Genomic DNA, 7,788 nt, shown 5'->3' with positions numbered 1-7,788 from the left:
TATATAGACCATCGGGGGGGAAAAAAAAGGAACCAATTTAGTGCCCCTAGCAAAGGCTTATGAAGCCTTGGAAACCCTATACAGAATCATCGTGAGATGGAGCCAACTCCATAGCATTTAGCAACAATAACAATACATGGCAAGGAGTCCTGGTGTGGCATTGTAGGATAAGCACTGGACTGTCAATTGAAAGGCAGTGCAGACTGAATCAGGCTGCAGGAGAAGATGATGGTCTCCACAGGAGTTAAAGTTCCTCATTTTCACTTGTTGGAAGAACTTCAAGAAGGATATAAAGGAGTACAGTTAACTGGGGTCTTGAAGATGATGAAGATATGACACTTACAAGGTAGGTGGACTGGCATGATTATTGGGCTTCCAAGGACAAATTATGAAAACAGAATATATAGCCTGAAAGTAGAATGTGCACATAAATATCCTAAAGCACTTCCTTCTATCAGTTAGATTTGTACCAAAAATTAATACGAATGGAATAAAGAATTCCAGTGACATGGTAGATGCACGGAGCATACCAGTATTAGCAAAATGGCAAAATACCTTTAGCATTAAAGTTGTGTTTCGAGAGCTAAGACAACTAATGATATCGAAAGAAAATATAAATCTTCCACAGCACCAGAAGGATAAACATACAACAACTAATTTTAGTGTATTAACTTGTCTTAAATCAACAACCTTCTACTCATGTTAATGTCTTGATTAAGCATCACAGTGCAAAATATCCACATATTAACTGTAAGAATTCCAGCTGGTAAGCATGACCTAGACATTTATAAGAAACAGTTAATCTACGTACACCCATTATGTTTTCAGGTCACAAGTGAAAAAATGCAGCAATTCTCTTTTATCAAGGCACTGTCATTTAAGCATAAACCTGAAGTACTCAAAATAGAATTCAGGTTTACAAGATGAAAGCTCATTGGAGAAATGTCAGGTTTCTGTGGAAATATGTGTGTTCTGAAAACCATTCTCCAGGAGGAAATCATCAAGGGCATGTTTTATCCATCTTGCTTAGTGAAGAGCTGCAGTTTAAATTGATTAAAGCAGCAAGTAGAATGAATATTACTGCAATTGTGTTAATTTTTGGAACTGTGTGATTGCTGACTACTAAAAGTATCAAAAATATGTTCAGAATTGTTTTAATACCTGTACTTAAATTTTAAAAAGGGTGGGGGGAGTTGATGAATTTCTGTTAAAAGCCATTTCTATGTGTTACATGCAATAGAAATGGTAAATATTCGTTTATAGTCTTTGTTTAACCATGCATTTGTAATCACTATGAGGCCCACAAAATCATTTGATCTGGCCTTGCCAAGGCAACTGCAGTTCCAGGCATCACATTGGCTGGTTATGGTTCATTACATGCCATAGAGTTGGTTCTGACTCATAGCAACCCTGCAAAGGATTTCCAAGGCTGTAAATCTTTATGAGAACAGAAAGCCTCATCTTTCTTCTGTGGAATAGCTGGTAGTTTTGAACTGCTGACCCTGAGGTTAGCAGCTCAACTCATAACCACTATGTTCCAAGCTCCTTTTGTTGTTGTTGTTATTAAGTGCCACTGAGTAGGTTCTGACCCATAACGACCCTGTATAAGGTTCCCAAGAAGCAACTGGTAAGCTTGAACCACCAACCTTGTGGTTTAAACCAACTTTGCAGTCCAGGGTATTAACCCACAGTGCCACACCAGGACTCCAGAGCTCCTTTGAGGTGAGTTAATTAAATGTATGACCAAATATAGCAGGCTAGCTTTTAAGGTGGTAATTTTGTGTGACCCATGAATTATGTTATGAATTTTGGCAGAAAAAAGGAGTCCTGTTGTGGTGCTGTAGGATAATCACTCAACTACAAGTTTGGTTTGAGTAGCAAGGTCAGCAGTTCAAACTCACCAGCCACTCCTCAGAAACCCTATACAGTGTCACTATGAGTTGGTCACTTAACAACAACAACAACAACCCTTTCTCTACAGCAAAGAGCCCCAAAACAAAGTGAAACAGATACAGATGATAGTCTTGGAACCTTAAGCATCAAGTAAAATTATGACGAATTAAATTGCACAACAACTGAAAGAAGAAACTGACTGAAAACAGCAAATGTGGAGAGAAACAGCATGGAGGTACTCTGCTAATCATGCATGGCCATCTTAAGACAAAGCCAGGAGCAATTATAGGTGAAGAGTACAGAAAGGCAACTTCATAGAATTCCCAAAAGAAGACAAAATACTGTGTAGACATACCCAGAGTGAAGCAAGGTAAACACGACATGAACCAGACTTTAGAAGAGAAAATTCAGGAAAGAGGGCAAGAGCTCCTGGGATCCCTATGTCCACAGAATAGGGAAAGATCCAAGAGTCACAGAAATACCAACTCATTTGTGGTAGACCTGTCCATAGGGTGGGTTTCCCACATGTCCCACCTGAGCCTTCCCCAACAATCTGTGGGGGAAGAAGTACAGCCAGAGCGATCCTTGGAAGCCAGGATGGCCAGAATTCATCTCTCATACTTTGGACATACTACCAGAAGGGACAAGTTCCTGGAGAAGGACATCATGTTTAATAAAGTGGAGGGTCGGAGAAAAAGAGGAAGACCCCCAACAAAATGGATTGGCACAGAGGTGGCAGTGATGGCCTCAAAGTAGCAACTATTGTGTGGTTGACTCAGGACTGATCAGTGTTTCATTCTGTTGTGCGTAGTTTCATTATGAGGCAGTACTGACTTGATGATAACTAACAACAACAACAACTTTGTTTGCAAAGGAAAGAAACTCCAGATAAGCAAACTGATCGACCTATGAATAGCTGAATTTTGACAAAAGGCTTGTTGTTGTTGTTAAGTGCCATGGAGTCGGTTCCAACTCATAGTGCCCCTGTCTTTATAGAGTATCCATAACCTTGTGGTTCAAACTGACTTTGCAGTCTAGCGAATTTACCCACAGTGCCACACCAGGACTCCTGACACAGGGTAAAAATCAATTTAAAGGGGAAGTGATAGTCTTTTTGAATAAACGGTGTTGGTAAAACTGGAGATCCATTTGCAGAAAAATAAAATAGAATTTGTAACACACCATACATAAAAATTAACTCAAAATAGATCAAAGACCTAAATATACAGCCTTAAACTATAAAGATAATGGAAGAAAAAATAGGGGCAAACTTAGCGATCCTGAGTTATAGCATCGTCTGTAAAACATAACTAAAAGTGCACAAGCAGAAGATAAATTAGACAGCTGTTGTTAAGTGCCATCAAGTCAGTTCTGACCCATAGTGACCCTGTATAGAGTTTCTGAGGAGCGGCTGGTGAGCTTGAACCGTCGGCCTTGCAGTTCAAACTAACCTTGCAATCTGGTGCATTAACCCACAGCACAACACCAGGACACACTAGAAACTTGGAGTCTACTAAATTAGACCACGTAGAGTATAAGGTCACTATGAGTCAGAACCGACTCCACAGCACATAACAATAAGAGTTCTGGTGTGGCGCTATGGGTTAATGCGCTAGACTGCAAAGCTGTTTGAACTACAAGTTTGGTGGTTCCTAGAAAATCCTATACAGGGTCGCTATGGGTCAGAACTGACTCAACGGCACTTAACACCAATAAATTAGACCATTGGAATCTCTTAAACATAAAATGGACTCCTGGTGTGGCTCTGTAGGATAAGCATTGGACTGTTAACCACAAGGTCAGTGGTTCAAACCCACAAGCTGCTCCCTGGAACTGATTCAACAGCAATTAATAACAACAAACATTACTTTTGTGAATCAAAAGACATCTTCTGAAGAGTAAAAAGAGATTCTATAGACTGGGGAAATTTTTTTGGCAATGATATATCTGACGAAAGTAATCTCTAAAATGTATAGAAAATTTCTAGAAAAGTCTCAACAACAATAATATAAATAATCCAACTTTTAAGTTAGTAAAGGACATGAGCAGACATTTCCTCAAAGCAGACATTTAGGCAGCTAATAAATACATGAAAAACTGCCTGCAACCATTGGCCTTTGTTGTTGCTGTGTGCTGTAGAGTCAGTTCCAATTCATCAAACCTGTGTAAGGCTTTTGAGAACTGCTGCTAAGTTTGAACTGCCAACCTTGGGGTACCAGTCCAGTGCTTATCTTACAGTGCCACACCAGGGCTTATTAGCCAGTCATTAAAAAGATGCTCACCCCAGCAATAATGGCACTGATCAAAAAAGCAGAAAACAACTAATGATGAATTTTTGGGGAGATTTGAACTATCATACACTGCTGGTGTAGTGTAGTGGTTACAAATCAGTCTGTGAACCTTAAGGTCAGCAGTTCGAAACTACTAGCCACTCTGTGGGAGAAAGACGAGGCTTTCTGCTCCCGTAAAGATTTACAGCCTCAGAAATCCTGTACAGGGTCGCTATGGGTTGGAACTGACTCGACGGCACTTAACAACAACAACACTGCTGGTGAGACTGAAAAATGGTATAGCCATTATGGAAAACAGTATGCAGCTTCCTTTAAAAGATAAAACTAGAAATACCATATGATCCAGCAATCTCACTTCAAGGTATGTATATCATAGAGAAATATGAACTGTGACAAGAATAGATATAGCACATCTATGTTCATTATATCATTATATCAAAAATGGAAACAACTTAAGTGTCCATCAGTGGATGAATGAATGGATAAACAAACTGGTATATACATAAAGCGTAATACTGTGCAATGCTAGAATAGTAAAGACCCTGTGAAACATCTCACAACATGAATAAACCTGGTGAACATTATGCTGAGTGAAAGAAAGCTATCAAAAAACAATAAGTATTGGATGAGACCACTTTTATAAAAAGTCAAGAAAGATATTTACAAAGAAGGAAACATTCTTTGAGGTTACCAGGGAAGGAAGGGGCAGGGAGGGAAAATCACTAGAAAAAAGGTAGGCACATGTTAACTTTGAAAAAGGTTAAAACAGTGGGAAGTCACCACAGCATGACCAAGGCAAAAGAAAAATCTGAGAGGTATGCAAAAATAAAGGCAATAACGATAAATACAATTGCAACAGTAATTAAAAAAAAATAATAATAATTCATGAATAGGTACATAGGTAAATATGTAAATAGAAGAGGTGTGGGATGGCATATGAAACTATAACCACAAGAATATGCAGGTTGGCTGTGGATATTTCTACATACAAATGTCCATGTATATAATAGAACACACAGAGGGACACAGAAAAACTGTCTTAGCAATAAACAAATACTTCCAAGGACTGAATTATTGGGCTTTCAGGCTAGAAACCTAGTCTTGGTGGATATTGAGGTCAATTAGCATAACATAGTCCATAAAGACAATGTTCTATATCCTACTCTGGTAACTAGTGAGTGTAGTATTAAAAGCTTGCAACCATCTAAGATAAAACTATTGGTCTCTATCTATCCAGTGCAAAGACAACTGAAGAAAATCAAAGACTCAAGGAAAAAATTAGTCCAAAGGATTAATGGATCACAGAAACTATAGTCTCCACAAACCTGAGAACAAAAGAATTAGATGTTATCTGATTATGATTACCAACTACTCTGATTTAGAACAGAGTGAAAGAAAAATGTCGAACAAAATTCAAATTCATAGAAAAGGCCAGATTTATCAATCTGAGAGAGTCTGGTGGAAATTAAAGACGATGACCCTTAAAGTTTAGAACTGAATTCATTCCCATAGATCCCCTTAGTGCCAAATAGTAGACAGGCCTACAAAGTGAACAATAACACTTGTGAAAAATGTGTTCCTCAGAACATAAAACTGTTAAAACAAAACATAGAAATAATGCTATGTTTTTGACAATGGATGCTTAGATAAGAAACCAAAATCATCATGAGTGCAGAGTGAAAAAAAAAAATTGAGTTATCCAATATTATGTCCCCAATTGAGATTAAACAAGGTCTCCTGGTTTGAGTTCTTATACAATAACAAAGATCCTTTTTGCAAACCACAGATATCTTTTTTACATTTTATGTCAAAAATCAATTAACCAGGACTTCTGGTTTTGGAGGCGGCAGAGCTGTCAGGTAGGACAGGCTCTATGGGGGAGGGTCTGAAAACCCAGAGAAGCTGCTTTAACGGAACAGAACTAGAGCTCTGGATCTAGCATAAGGTACAGGGCGTCAGTTTCCCGCACCTGCCAGTGGAAAAATCATGGTATAAAGGAAAATATTGGGATTTAGGTATCGGTTGAGACACGGGACTCCCTCTGTGGCCACCCTGCCCAGGCAGAGTTCAGAGGGCGGGGCTTCAGGCAGACCAGCACAGTGAACCAGCCCTAAAAGCTACACAGTGACATTTGCAAAAGGAGGTGTGGGGGAATTCTACACATTTTTTTCCTCCTCTTCCCTGCCACACCTTGTCTGCCCAGCCCGAATGCCTTTAGGCAGGTTGGTGCACACCCCCAAAAAGTCCAGTGTTGAGCCCACAGTTTTCTCACTGCACAGAAAGAGCCCCATCAGTGGCAATGGCAAATTTCTTGGTGGCTGCTTCTAACATTAGCCTCTGGGTCCCAGCCCTAAAGTTAACTTGTGCGGGACCCTTTACTCCAGTCCATCCAGCAAGAAAAAGGTAGATCTGGCCTGACAGACAAACCATATGAACAATCTGTAAAACTCCAACATAAAATGATGCAACTATTTCGAGAATTATGCTATGCACACGGTTACCTAAATAACCTTCAGAGACAAAAGTAGTAGACAATCTTTCTCCCAGTAACTTCTCAATATCTCTCTGCACACCTCTACAGTGGTGACTAGAGGAGGGGCCTGAGCGAGTGGACACCCCCACCCACTGCTGGAGGCTTCTATGGTGCACACACACTGCCTGTGTAGCAAGGTGACTGGACAGTCGACCACAGTTTTATTTTTGTTTCAAAGTGGTATTTTTTTGTCTCAGTTTTTATATTGCTTCTGCTTGTGGTCCTTTCAAGCACACATTTTTCCTGGATGTGAGAGCTTTTTCTCCCTATGTTACCCAAGAAGAGACAGCAATTGTGGCCATATAGCCAAGCTACAAGCATATCCCATAATATTTCACCATTGAGAAAAGAGCCAATAACAGCTGCTAAGCATTCTGGTATGGCACTGTGGGTTAATGTGGTAAACTGCAACATCAGTTTGGGCCGTTAGGGGAGGCAGTTCCAACTCACCAGCTGCTCCTTGGAAACCCTGTAACGGCACTTAGCAACAACAAAAAAGCAAAGCATTACATGTGAAAAGGGAAGGCTATCTCCTGATCATATTCACCAGGAGACACCCAGTAAGCTTAATGACACAGCAACAAACATCCATGTAAGCATTAAAAACCCATATAACTACTGGAAATTACAAACAAAAAACACAACAAAACACCTCAAAACATGACCAAAAACAGCAAAGAGTAACTGAGACAAATGAGCTTGTGACAGACAAAGGCTCCCCAGAGGAGAAAGAGCAGGTTTTGGACTTGCCTGAGAAGGAATTCAGAAGAATGATACGGAAACAAATTCAAATACTCTGAAAAGGGCTGGAGGAAAACAAGGAAGAAGTCAGGAAAGTACTACAAGAGCAATCAAACACGATCAATACAGCACTGGAAACAATAAAAAAAAACCTGCAAAAAGAGGTCCAGATGATTAATAATAAAATATCAAAAATGGAGAGAACAAACAAGATGGCGGATCGGGTGGACATATAGCAGAGAGCTCCGCCAACAACAACACAGAATACCCGACCAAGCAGGCTCAGGGGCTGGTCCCCGAACGCTGAACCACATATAAAGAATTACTTAG

The 7,788-nt window shown here is 39.8% G+C and overlaps 1 pseudogene; it reads left to right on the top strand.

The window, feature by feature from the left end:
* The first annotated feature begins 225 nt into the window (after positions 1-225).
* On the top strand, positions 226-657 carry LOC102831742 (annotated as a pseudogene).
* The last annotated feature ends 7,131 nt before the right edge of the window (positions 658-7,788 follow it).

Source organism: Chrysochloris asiatica, unplaced genomic scaffold (genome assembly GCF_000296735.1).
Source record: "Chrysochloris asiatica unplaced genomic scaffold, ChrAsi1.0 scaffold00062, whole genome shotgun sequence".
NCBI classification, from domain to species: domain Eukaryota; kingdom Metazoa; phylum Chordata; class Mammalia; order Afrosoricida; family Chrysochloridae; genus Chrysochloris; species Chrysochloris asiatica.
Note: the sequence above shows the minus strand (reverse complement) of the source record. Positions and strands in the feature narration are given on the sequence as shown.